The sequence below is a fragment of the Chiloscyllium punctatum genome, unplaced genomic scaffold (genome assembly GCF_047496795.1).
Source record: "Chiloscyllium punctatum isolate Juve2018m unplaced genomic scaffold, sChiPun1.3 scaffold_1929, whole genome shotgun sequence".
Classification (NCBI taxonomy): Eukaryota; Metazoa; Chordata; class Chondrichthyes; order Orectolobiformes; family Hemiscylliidae; genus Chiloscyllium; species Chiloscyllium punctatum.
In genome coordinates this window covers 6668-20099 of record NW_027311662.1, presented here as the reverse complement: position 1 = coordinate 20099, position 13432 = coordinate 6668, and the positions used below count along the sequence as shown (strand labels likewise).

Sequence of the window (13432 nt, the reverse complement as noted above, 5' to 3'; positions counted from 1 at the left end):
GCAGCTGTGGTTAACTCTAACTTACCTCTCATAAACTTCCATCAGGTCGCCGCTCAAACCCCTAACCTGGAGTGAAAACAGTCGCAACGAGGAGACCGTGAGAACTGCAGATGAGAGATCAGAGTCGAGATTGTTGTGCTGAGAAAGCACAGCAGGTCAGGCAATATTTGAGGAGCTTGCGAATCGATTATTCGGGCAAGAGCCTGATGAGCGACACTTGTGCAAAAGGTTGATTCTCCTGCTCCTCGGATGCTGCCTAACCCGTTGTGGTTTTCCAACACCCCGATCTCAAATCTTAAAATAGTCTCAGCCTATCCAGCTTTTCATTATAACTCAAACATTCCACACACGGCAATATTCGTGCATTCCTTTTCTGAACCTGCACCAGCTGAATAATATCATTCCTACAACTGGGCTACCAGAACTGGACATAATATTCCAGAATCGGCCTCATCAATGTCCTGAAAATTTTAAAATTAACGTCCCAACGAGTGTATACTAAAGACTAAGTAATGAAGGGAAGTAAGTTAAATGCCTTTGAACCATCCTGTCTGTTTGTGATGCAAACTACAAGGAATTATGTACCTGCATCCCTAAATTCCGTGATCTCCAACACGACGTAAAGCCCTGCTCCTTTTGCTGTACCAAAATGGAATACCTTCCATTTATCCAGATTGAACTCCATGTTACATTTTTCAGTCCAACGACTCATTGGATTAAGATCCTTTTGAATCTTAGATAATCTTCTTCATTGTCTACAATTCTGATGTCGCCTGCAAACCTACGAAGCACGTCTGCTGTGAGTTCCACTGCTTTCTCATATAGATCAATGATTCATATTTACTTGCAGTGGCCGTATTTTAGCTGAGTGCAGATCATACAACAGTTAATCATGCAGTTAACCATGAGGAAGAAAGCCGCAGACTACAGGGTGAAAGCAATTCATTCCAGGGAAGTGGGCGAAAGTGAAGTTAAATCAAACTTCAAACCAGCCGCCCACGCTCCAGTTGTGGCACTCAGCTGTCTCAGCAAGATGCACTGTAGATTGCTGTTATTATGAACGGGAACAAATTTTCCCTTCTGCCCCGCCTTTGACCAGGAGCACTCCCAACCACTGAATTGCTTGCGCCTCTAAACCGTCATAGAAATACCGTGCATTCTCCGGTTGTGTCACTGGAGCCATCGAGTATCTCTGCGACCTCATTCCCATCCCGATTTCAAGTTGGATCTTCGTGACTGCGCCACTCGGTTCCTCTGATTCTGGGGCTGGGAACTGGGACTATGTGGCAGCAGTGGTTACTGCCTTCTGTGGGGAGCTGGTGAAGGAGCCGATGTTAAACTGCATTGCTATTGCAGCATATATTTCAACAAAAGCTCCACTGTCTCCGGAGTCTTTGATGTTTTAGAGAAATCTATTTGCCTCAGCCTTCAGCATATTAATGATGGAATCACCACAGCCACTTGGGGCACTGAAGTTAAACGCCGGCCCATTCTGAGTTCCCACATGTCTGGCACTGTTCGGTAAGCACTGATATTGTGCATTTGGTGCTCTGCCTAACATTTCTTATGATACTGTACTTATTGCTGCCTTTGTGTGTGCTCATCTGTGGGGTGCTGTGATCGTATAGTGGTTAGTACTCTGCGTTGTGGCCGCAGCAACCTCGGTTCGAATCCGAGTCACGGCAGCAATCGCTCTATTTGCCCCAGTCTTTTGTGAAACACAAAGGAATTCGTTGTTTTAACATGGCAATTTTCTCCAAAGTGATTACTTTTTCCTTCAAGTTCTGCTCGCTCACAGCTCTGTGTTTCAGAATTCAAATCCACCCGTTCTCAGAGATTTCTTCCCTCCTACGATCACTAACCGAACTTTCCATCCCATACCCCATTTCATTAATTTGGGGATGCAGGTGTTGGACTATGGAGTACAAAGTTAAAAATCACCCAACACCAGGTTATGATCTTACAGCTTTAATTGAAGCACTAGCTTTCGAAGCGCTGTTCTTTCATCATGTTTTTGTGGAGTCATTTCCTATTTCATTGAGGCACTGCAGAATCTAACACTGACTCTCCCATTGATACCGATCAGTCTGTGTGGCTGCGGTCACTGTTACTGGGTGAACGTGCCCCAACCCCACCACCGGGACCTACAGATCATTTGATCCATTTGGTTACCGCTGTTGTGAGATCAATACTCATGTAGAAGCTTTTACCGACATGGACCAGAGATTATTGTGGGGTGGAGTGGGTTGGGGCGGTCAAGCTCAGGAAAATGGCACAGGACAGTCTCGGGGAAAAGCGACTTCACTGGAAAAGATCAGTATCTCCGCTTTTCTGCAATGGCCGAGCGCTATTACCACTGACCACTGGACTGTTTATTCAGAAACCACGGACTCGGGTTTGACTCCGACTATGCTAGGTGGTAGAATTTGGATTCAATAAATATCTGGAAATACGAATCTAATAGCTCCTGTTAATCTATCGCCAATTGTTGAAAAAAACAAAACCATTTGACGTCATTTAAGGAACGTAACTGCCATTCTTACCTGTTTGGGCCTCCATGTGACTCCAGACTCACTGCAATACGGTTGAATCTCAACTACCCACGGTTGAATCTCAACTACCCGCTGTGCAATTAGGGACAGCAATAAATACTTCCGAGCCAGCGACACCCTCATACTGTAACAGTATCGTAAAAAAAAGTTCATTCGGTTCCAGCTAGATTACTGTGTGCAGTCCTGCAACTCACAGAAGAGCATGGATGTTATCGCACTGGGAATATTGCAGGAGTGATTTACTGGGATATTGTCTGGGCTGAAGAATTTCAGTTGTGAGGAGAGATTGGACAAACTGGGGTTGTTTGTCGCCGAGCAGACGAGATTGGAGAAGACATGACTGAGATGTACAAAATAATGAGGGATATGGATAGGATAGACTGAAAGAAGCGTTTCTTATTGATGGAGGGATCGAACACTGGGGCCAAGAGATTTCGGGAAAAGGCAGAAAAGTTTGAGTAGATTTGTGGAAATGGTCAGAGAGGCGGAAATCGTTCTAACCTGAAGAAAAAGAGATGTGAATTTGTGATGGCAAAACATATAAGACTATGTGCTAAATCATGGAAAACTTGATTCAGGTCGTTAAGCAGTTGTGTTGGACAAGTGCGCCCACAGCAGGCTGAAGGGTCTCCTTCGATGTTGTTGTCCTCCACAGTATCGTGGTTACTGTCCCCGCCTGTCACAGGGTCAATTCTCCGCTGGGGGCATCGTAAAGGTTTGAAACCTGTCGCTCTGTTCCCCTCTGAAGGTTATTAATGCTTGGCCTTCCATTCTCGATTTTATATGTCACAGGAAGGACAGTGCTGTCTGAATCAGCTGGGGAAGGACTGCAGCTCCTGGGGAGAGAGAGTGTCAGTGAAAGTGCAAACACGTAAGTTCAGCAAACTGCATACTGTGTTTATGAAAACCATTATATAGAGTTGTTCCTGACTGATTAGTTTATTTAAAGCAGGAATCTGAGGAAGAAAACAGAGCAAACCCATTCAGATCTGAGTGCAGAACCATTTCCAGCAGCACTAATTAGGATGTACAGCGTAGAACCGCGTTTAGATGCATTGAATTCGGGTTGGTGGGCGCAACTTGCTTTCACTAGGTGGGATTACCAGTGTGTACAGCCATTACACATGATTCAAATAGTGTTCAATGTGATGGTACATTTGCTCAGTGGTTCTCACTGCTGTTAATTCTGTAGGTTAGGTGGATTGGCCATGTTAAATTGAGCTGATGTGTCCACGGAGCGAATTCAGTAAGTTAAGTGAATTATCCATGGGTAACGCAGTGATAAGGTCAGCAGTCACACGTTGCCAGGTTTTATTCCAACAGGTTTATTTGAAATCACAAGCCAGAGGCCTGCTGGGATAGAGAAGGGAGCTCGGTCTGGTTGAGATGCTGTTCAGAGTGTCCCTACAGACTCGATTGACTGAACTGTACTTTCTGCATAGTAGGGAATCTGCGATTCTATCAAAGAGGACACTGTCAGCGTTTACTGGGCTGCTAAGGCATTAGAGACGATGCTGATGGCGTTTAGTGGGGATGGAATTTTATTTATTTGTGTTTTGGAAAATTTGACACTGAACCAAGTAAAACTGAAAGGAAGTTTTCCAGAGTATTTGAGGTTTAAAGAGAGTAAATAGGTGGTAAATTCACTCTTTCAAGTTCGTATATTTCTGAACGTCAAGTTTTCAAAACCATCGATGTAGGACACAGAAATGATGGGAGCATCATTTCTGTCACTCAGAGAATCCACTTCCAAAATATTTGGAAAGGCACATTTTGAGACACACAAACAGTGAGTTTCACCAGGAGAGAGACAGCCTGTGTCAGGTAAAAGCGTAAAAGTGGGGTGGAAGGGGTAGAATGTTCGAGGAAACAATGTCTAATTTGGACGACTTTAGATGTAAAGAAATATCGGAAACGTATGCAGCTGAATAAGATTCAGCAAAAAAAGCTCAGAGTTTTGAAAGATTTATATTAATATTCCACATGAAGCAATATAAATGGAACAGAGCAGATTTTGTATATATTCAAGGAAAGCTATTCCATAATGAATAGGAAGTGATCCATCTCTTAGAGATCGATTTTCTGCTTTAATCCAATAGGTTAAAGATGGGAGGACAATCGCCATGATGTTGGGTTCATTTGAAACCCACTGAAATCTACCAAAGTAACTGAGCATCAAAACTGACATCTTGTTTTGTAGTTTAACCTTCTGTTTTTCTCATTAGTATTTTCTTTAAGCTGAAATAAATTCGGAGCAAAATTGAATGCAACATTAAACGTTCCAATCATATAAATCCAATTCACTTCCGATCATTGGAATGAACAGAGTGAAGTTGCAGCAAAATTAATAAAATGAAACCAACAACACTGCATTTCCGGGAACTTTACCCACTTCAGGTTCAGCCATATGAGAAAGTCCATCGAGCGAAAACATCACCTTCACTTCTCTCTCCATTTATACTTCTTCACGTGACAGAGAAACTGTCTGAAGAAATTATGCATCAAGACTAAATGTGTGTGTGAATGTGACAGGAATTTCATGTTTGCTGGTTCATTCTGAGACAGTTCCGACTCGGAATAAATCAAGGACAAGGTATTCCTTCCAAGGACGAGGTCAATTCCTTGGATTTTGCTGGTATTATTATTCTGCTGAAAGCAGAAACATAATGGTGTGGATTTGATTCCGCTCAGGGAATTTCTTATCCCCTCGGTGCCCCGTATGTAATCTTGATGTGGTCACATGTGAGCCCCTTTGCCATGGGCTGATGTGGCCCAGAGGTGAAGGCGGCGGTTTGCTCTTCCATTGCGCATGTGTGGATTTGAATCCGACTCTCGCTGTTACTTCTATCAAACGCAGCTGTGGTTTCCCTTTGTGCCTCGCGTCTTTAGTGTACATTGGATGGAGAATCTTGCTCTTGCCCTTCATTGCACCGGAGATTTGTGATAAATCAATACCTCATCAAAGTTGTAATTAAGCAATTTGTTTCTGTTATAAGTTAAATTGGGATAATGAAAAAGAGTGCAACGTTTCTTTCCTCCTGTCATTCCATCTTGACTGTCTATGAATTTACATCGAATGAAAGGGGAACAAATAAGGAGAGATCAGGTGCAATAGTTTATCCAGTGGGATTGTGAATTTTAATGTAACACTCCACACAAAGTTCTGATCAGTATTTTAAACAGTCAATTAAATTGGAAATGCAGAAAACTTTTCCAATGAAACAAATCATTCCTTCTTTCACAACTTTTTGCTTTGTGACTTTTACCGCAATCGATCATCCAGCCTGATCACGAAGTTGGCAACAATATAAGATCTACGAATTTTCTTGAGCAATGACAGCGTCTGCACATACCCATCTGTGGTGTGCATATTTCTTGTTCATCAGTTTATGAGCCTAGTTCCTGATGTGTCTGATCAGTTTGATAAACCTTTTATATCACTTCATCCCATCCCTCAGAATTCTAAACTTATCAATAAAATAAGGCGTTACATCAAATGATATAGGATTGAAAGTCGGCCATTCAGCCCATCGAGTCTTCTCCACCATTCAACGAACTCATGGCTGATCTGATAATCTTCACCTCCATTCTCCTGCGTAACCTCGAGAATGCTTCATCCACTTTCTGGTTAAATATCTGTCTGGCACAGTTTGAAAATACACAATAAATCAGCCTCAACAATAGTTTCAGGAAAGAGTTCCAACAGAATCACTGGGCCCTGAGCAAAGAAATTCCTCCTCATTTCTGAATTAAATAGGCAATATCTAATTCTGAGTTCATGTCCTCTGGTGCTCTACTCATACCAGAGGGAAAACCATCTGCCCGTATCTGCCCTGTCAAGATCCCACGAATATTGAAAGTTTATAATTGATATTATGTGATTATAGAGCTCCATTTTATACAGGGTTGGCACCATGTTTGTAAATCCCTGCTGTCTCTTATAGCGTCCTTACATATTATTAAGGCAGGTGGAGACCTTTTTTTGTGAGGCAACGGTTGAAATTTCAAGCACAGACAAGAATTGGAACTTGAAATCAGCTAGCGATTGGAATCAGATTGGTCCACACAAGGACGAAATAGAGTAATTATAAATCTGACAAATGAGGACCTAATCATATTCCATTGACATTCAATGGCTTTACTGTAACCTAATTCCCCTGTGTCATCGTTTACGGAGCTAGAGTTTGGGAAAAACGGATTGAGAACGGCTATATAAACACTTTCACAACAAAAACATGTCCGTTGGTACACAGTTTCGGATTGTAAACTCAACTCATTGCTCGGTGAATCCTACATCGTTTGCAAGGTCCAAATGAGATGTGGAACAGAACTCTCTCCATTTGTCGAGATGGGAGTGACTTCAAAAACATTTAAGGAACTGGACACCATCCACGACAATGCAGTCACTTGATTGTACCCGATTCAATGCCTGAATATTCATTCCCTTCACCATTAAGGCACAATAGCAGCAGAGTGCACCAACTACACAATGCACTGGAGTAAATCATCCGAGAATTTTTGACCGAACATTCAAAGCTGAACAGCTGTACTAACTAACAGAACAAGGTTGGAACATTCAACGAAACGCCACCATTTGCAAGTTCCCCTCCAAGGCCAATAGCAGCCTGACTTTGAACGGAATCACTGATAAACTCATTGAGTGGTGAATCAGTCTTGATGGGCAAAGTTGCATACTTCAGCCCTCCATCTTTAATCTGAAAACTTAATAAATGTTGATTAATGCAGTGACCACACTTCTGCTCCGACCTTTAGGTATTCCCTAAACTGGCGTTTGCTAAAGTTCTACTAGCTGAAACATTCTGTGGTCAACAACAGAAAAATCCAAATTCCCTCTCAATCAACTTATTCCCCTCAAGATGAAAGTGGTGCTGGAGAAACACAGCAAGTCCGTCAGCATCTGAGGAAAAATAAACGTTTCGGGCAAAGGCCCTTCATCAGGAATGAGACAGTCTATAGGGTGGAGAGATAAATGGGAGGTCGTGGGTTTGAGGAGTAGGTCGCTGAGAGTGCAGTAGGTGAATAGAGGTGGGGGTTGACGGTGATATGTCAGAGAGGAAGGTGGAATGGATAGGTGGGAATGAAAATACACAGGTGGGGCAGGTCAGGAGGACGGTGCTGAGCTGGAAGGTCAGAACTGGTGTCAGATGAGGGAGTGGGAATGAGGAAACTAATGAAGTCCACATTGATGCCATGGGGTTCAAGGGTCCCAAGGAAGAAGATGAGGCATTGGGTAGTGAGGGAGTGGCGAGGGGGTGGCTCAGGACCTGCATATCTTCAGGAGAGTGGGAGGCGAAGTTGAAATGTTTGGCCATAGGTTAGTGGAGTTGATTCTTGCAGGTATCCTGGAGATGTTCTTTGAAGTGCTCTGTCAGAAGATATCCGGTCTACCCAATTTAGAGGTGACCGCATCCGGAACAGCAGATACAACAAATGACATCTGTGGAAGTGAAGGTGAACCTTTGATGGATGTAGAAGGCTCCATTGGAGCCTTGGACAGAGGTGAGGGGTACGATGTGGGTTCAGGTTTTGCAATTCCTTCGGTGGCAGAGGAAGGTGCTGGGAGCGAATGGTGGGTCACTTGAGGGCATGGGTAGGCACGAAGGGAAAGGTCTCTGAGGAAAACGAATGGGTTTGGGGAGGGAAATATATCCCTGGTGGTGGGGTCAATTTAGAGGTAGTGAAAATGTCGGCAGATGATGTGATGTTTGCAGAGATTGGTGGAATGGAACTTGAGGAACTTCCTCGTGTCCTTCATCTGTACTTGTTGTGTTTGGAGATAAGGGGTTCATGGTTGGACGTGCAGGTCATGGATGAGATGCGTTAGAGGGCATCTTCAACCAAATGGGAGGGAAAGTTTCGGTATTTAAAGAAGGTCATCTGTTGTGTTCGGTTGTGGAACTGGCCCTCTTGGAGCAGATGTGGCAGAGGCGGAGGAGTTTGGAATACAGGATAACATTGGTGCAGGAGGTGCAGTGGGAGGAGTTGAAGTCCAGATAGCTGCGAGAGTCAGTGGGTTTCTAAAAAAACATCAGTAACACTGACCTCCAGGATATGTTTCACTCCCTACCCCTATCCACTTTCCGCAAAGACTATTCCCTCCATGACTACCTAGTCAAGTCCACGCCCACCAATGACCTACGCTCCCCTCCCAGCACCTTCCTCTGCCACCACAAGAATTGTAAAACCTGCGCCCACACAACCCCACCTCTGCCCTCTGCCCAAATAAGCCTTCCACATCCATGAAAGATTCATCTGCACTTCCACACATGCCATTTATTGCATCCGTTACACCCGATGCAGTTTCCTCTACAGTGGGGCCACCAGACACCTTCTCGCAGATCACTTCAAAGAACATCTCCAGGACACCGGCAACAATCAACCCCAACGCCCAGTGACCGAACACTTGTACTCCCCCCTCCGCCACCCTCCCGAGGACATGCAGGTCTTGGGCCTCCTCCACCGCCATTCCCACACCACCTGACGCCTAGAGGAAGAACGTCTCATCTTCTGCCTCATGACAGTTAACCCCATGGCATCAATGTGGATTTCACCAGTTTCCTCATTTTCCCCCCGCCTCCCACCTTACCCTAGTTCCAACCTTCCAGCTTGGCACCGTCCTACTGACCTGTCCCACCTGTCTATCTTCCTTCATACCGATCCACTCAAACCTCTTCTCCGAACTAACACTCTTATCTCCACCTCCATCCACCTATTGCTGTTTCAGCTAAATTCTCCCAAACCCCACCCCACCCATTTACCTCCCCAACCTCGAGGCTCCCAGCCTTCTTCCTGATGAAGGCCTTTTGCCCAAAACGCCTTTTTTTTCTGTGACTCGGATGCAGCCTGACCTGCTGTGCTTCTTCAGCACCACTCTCATCTTGACTCTGATCTCCAGCAGCTACAATACGCACGTCCGTCCAACTAATTCCCCTGCCCATTGACCTTCAGCGATCATGAATGTCCACTCCAAGATCTCTTTGTCTGTCTACACCACACAGAATACTCATTGCTATTGTTTCTTCTCCCCAATTTCGTTCGCACTCATTGGTCTGAATTCAATGCAATTCGCCATTTTTCCTTTCCATCTTATTGATACATCCCTGCAGTCTCTATCATTCCTTGTCATAGTCAACTACACGACCAATTGTTAAATCATCAGCAAACCTCTGAATCATGGCTCCGACAACTATGTCTAAATCATTGGTCTACATTAAAAAACAGTGGAACTCCACTGCAAACACACATACAAACATGATTCATTGCTGGTTGGGGTTAACAGCTGCGATAACAGCAGAATCGGCCTCCTGCTGTTATTTGTAAACTTGCTGTTCACTCTGTCAGTTGTTCTCCAGAGTGATCACTTCTCACATATGGGTGTGATGAGTGGCCTGTGCGCATTGTGACTGAGCAAGTGAGTTTACACCTCAGTGGGTAATTGAATCCCTTCCTGCAGTCACCCCATGGCCCTGACTTCTTGGCGTTGCGGGTATCCTTTTGTCTACTTAGTTTGATAAACAGTTGAATTCGAGTCCACACAGGCACGATTCCCATTTCCCCGTTGTCCATATATTTTTGTGCTTCCTTATTTTCCCACGAAAGGTTGTTATGATTGGTTTGAAGACTATTAGTTCTTCATTCTTAATTCGCCTTGAACTTAGTCAGGGAGAATTTATGATGAACCACATTGTTGTGGGTCTTGAGTCACATGTTGACAGGAATCGTTATGGTCGGCAGATTTCCCTTTCAAAGGGACATGAATGAATGAGTATTCAGCAATGTAATGTTATTGTCTCTGTTCCTGAGATTGGGTTCATTTTCCAGATTTTTTTCATCGGATTTAAATAACAGCAGCTGCCACGTTCCAGTCTCCAAAGATTACTAGCTCAATATATCGCCGCTGCACAATCAACTCCCTGCTGCATTTCTTCATTCAAAGAATGACATTGTCAATTTAGATTATCCCAGACTGAGAGAGTATCCTATGCGTTCCTGTGTTAGAATGGAAGCAATGTACAATGGATTGGAGTGTTTACTGGAGCAAGAGAATGATGTGGAGACGGTGTGAGCAAAATCAGTTCTTACGATCAAAGTAACAAAATACCACTTTGTTGAGGAAATCTCTTTGAATGCTTTCAATACATCAGCCACTCACTTAAGGCTTCAGTAAGCTTCCTCTGAGCCAATCCTCAGTGCTGGTTAATGCTGCTGCTGAATCTTAATATAATAACTTGAGACCAAGATGCCCTTCCACCTCGCCTTTGACCAGAAGCACTCCCATCCTCAGCATTTCACACGCTTAAATAAATAGACAATGTCGTTTCACTGGTGTCGGGGAGTCCAGATTGGAGGGCATAGATTTAGGTTGAGATGGGAAAGATATAAAACAGACCTAAGGGGTAACTTTTTTATACAGAGGGTTGTGCGTCTATGGAATAAGCTGCCAGAGGAAGTGTTGGATGCTGGTACAATTGCAACATTTCAAAGGCATTTGGATGAGTATAGGAATAGGAAGGGTTTGGAGGGATATCGGCTGGGTGCTGGCAGGTGGGACTAGATTGGGTTGGGATATTTGGTCGGCATTGACGGGTCGGACCAAAGAGTCTGTTTCCATGCTGTACATCTCTATGACTCAATGACCACACCTTTACCAATCATGTCACTGATGCCACAGAATAGCTTCACGTGCTCATTTCCTCCCGCACTTCCGGGTTGATATTAGCGGACGTGCCACAAAGTTTGCCTGATTCTGGTTATATGAACAGGGGTTATGTTACTGACTGCAGCAATGGGTACCTCCTTGTGTGGGTAAGTTAGTGAAGCAAAATTTTAAAACTCATTGCTATTGAAACATACATTGCACCAATATCTCGCACTATCCTCTGAAACTTTCTGTTTCTTGAAATCCATCAAACTCAGTCTTCAACAGGCAGTCTGATGGAACCACCACAACGTCTGAGGATATCGAATTTAAAATTCAGCCAATTCTGAATTCCCACATACCTCCTGCCCCTCGCCTAATATTATTGTTGTGCATCTGCTTCTCTTCCTAACATATATTCTATCACTGTAATTATTGTTGTTTTTAAACGCGTGTCTCTGCATGACTCAGTGATGGTTTCAATGATAAAATATTCTGCATTGTGGCCGCAGTAAGCTCGTATGAATCCGAGTCACTGCATTTTATTCCTTAGACTCATGCAGAGGAAGCACAGAAAGAAATTAGTTTATTTTACTTGAAAACATTCTCAGACATTATGATTACTTTGCCAACAAACCCCTCTCACACACACACATCTCTGCGAGTCATATATCAGGATTTAGACTCACCCCTTCTCAGAGTCTTTCCTCCCTCCCGCAATCACTTAGGTCTTTTACGTTCCCCCTCCCATTTCCCTTACAATCATTTTCACATTGACCCGGTTCAGTTGGTGTTGTTGCGCTCACTGTTGCTGGGTGACCACGCCCAAGTCTCACCATCGGGACCTTCAAACCAGTTGATCCATTCGGATACCCCGGGTGTGAGATCAATCCTCATGTGGCTGCTTTCACTGAAATGAGCCAGCGATTATTGAAACATCAGGCTCAGGAAAAGGGCACAGGGCAGCATTGAGGAAAATAAACTTTATTTTAAAAAAAACACCAGATTTTGTCGAATTGCGCATCATTTATTTCACTTGTTCATTCGGCTCAAGTGAGACCAATGTGTGTAGCTATGCAATTTATATTAGAGCAGGGATGTGATAGCATTTGAAACGATGCAGGGGAGATTTGGTAAGTTATTGTCTGGGCTGAAGAAGTGAGATTGGACAAAGTAGAGTTGTTTTTCATTGAGCAGAGGAGATTGTGGGGGGCATGATTAAGATGTAAAAAAGAACTGAGGGATATGGATAGAGTAGACTGAAATACATGTTACACTTTGATGGAGGCTTCGATCACGGTTGGCCATCGAGTCAAGGTCAGAGGCGGCAAGATTAGAGTGATGTAGAAAACCGTTTTCAAACAGTGGGTGGTTGAAATCTGGAATCCAGTATCTGCAAGACTCGGAGAGGCAGAAATCCCCATAACCTTCCAAAATATTCCGATTGGAATTTGGGATGCCAAGACATACAAGGCTATGGGTCAAGTTATTTGAAATGGAGTTTGGACAGTTCAGTGATTGGTATTAATAGCTGTCCTTCCATTCTCGAAGGGACATTTCACAGGAAGAACTATTCTGTTTTAATCAACGTGGGGAGTACTACTGCTCCCGCGGAGAAGAGTGACAGCGATAGTGCAAACACGTGACTTCTGCAAGCTGTACCTAGTGTCAGTGTTGGAATGAAAATCATTAAATACTTTTGCTCTGTAGTGAGCTGTTTTTAGAGCAGGTAGCTCAGGAAGATATACATTCTGCCCTTTCCCACTAGCCCATACCACTGAATACCGGCACTATGCAGGAAACTTTCTTTCTGTACGCCATCGTCCAATCCTTCTTGACCTCCAGCACTTCACAATATGGCATATTTCACGAAATCCAAGAAGGTGTAATGCTGATCGTTTATGATGTCTCTCCTCACTGTGAAAGGTTCATTGATTTATCTGCCCATCAGTCAATTTATCAAACAGATTTTCCAGCTCACAATGTGATCTCGTCCAGACTGGGGAGAGAAAAACAGAGCGGGTGACAAACATGTGTCCACCTATGTTCTATCTGGAAGCAAAAAAAAAGACCATGAGCTTCCAGGTTCCTGTCACTGCATCACCCCACTGTGTTCCCATGTCTCCATTTCAGTTTGGTCTCCTGCAGACCTCCCGCATTGCACAGCGCGAGTTGAAAGAGCGGCACGTCATTTCCTGCTGAGAGACTGTGCAATCTTCAA

At 44.0% G+C, this 13432-nt stretch overlaps 1 non-coding gene across 1 annotated transcript; it reads left to right on the top strand.

Moving 5' to 3' along the window:
* The first annotated feature begins 1613 nt into the window (after positions 1-1613).
* Positions 1614-1685, top strand: trnah-gug (transfer RNA histidin (anticodon GUG)). Its single transcript has one exon. It is a non-coding gene; the product is annotated as a tRNA-His (tRNA).
* Positions 1686-13432: the final 11747 nt, after the last annotated feature.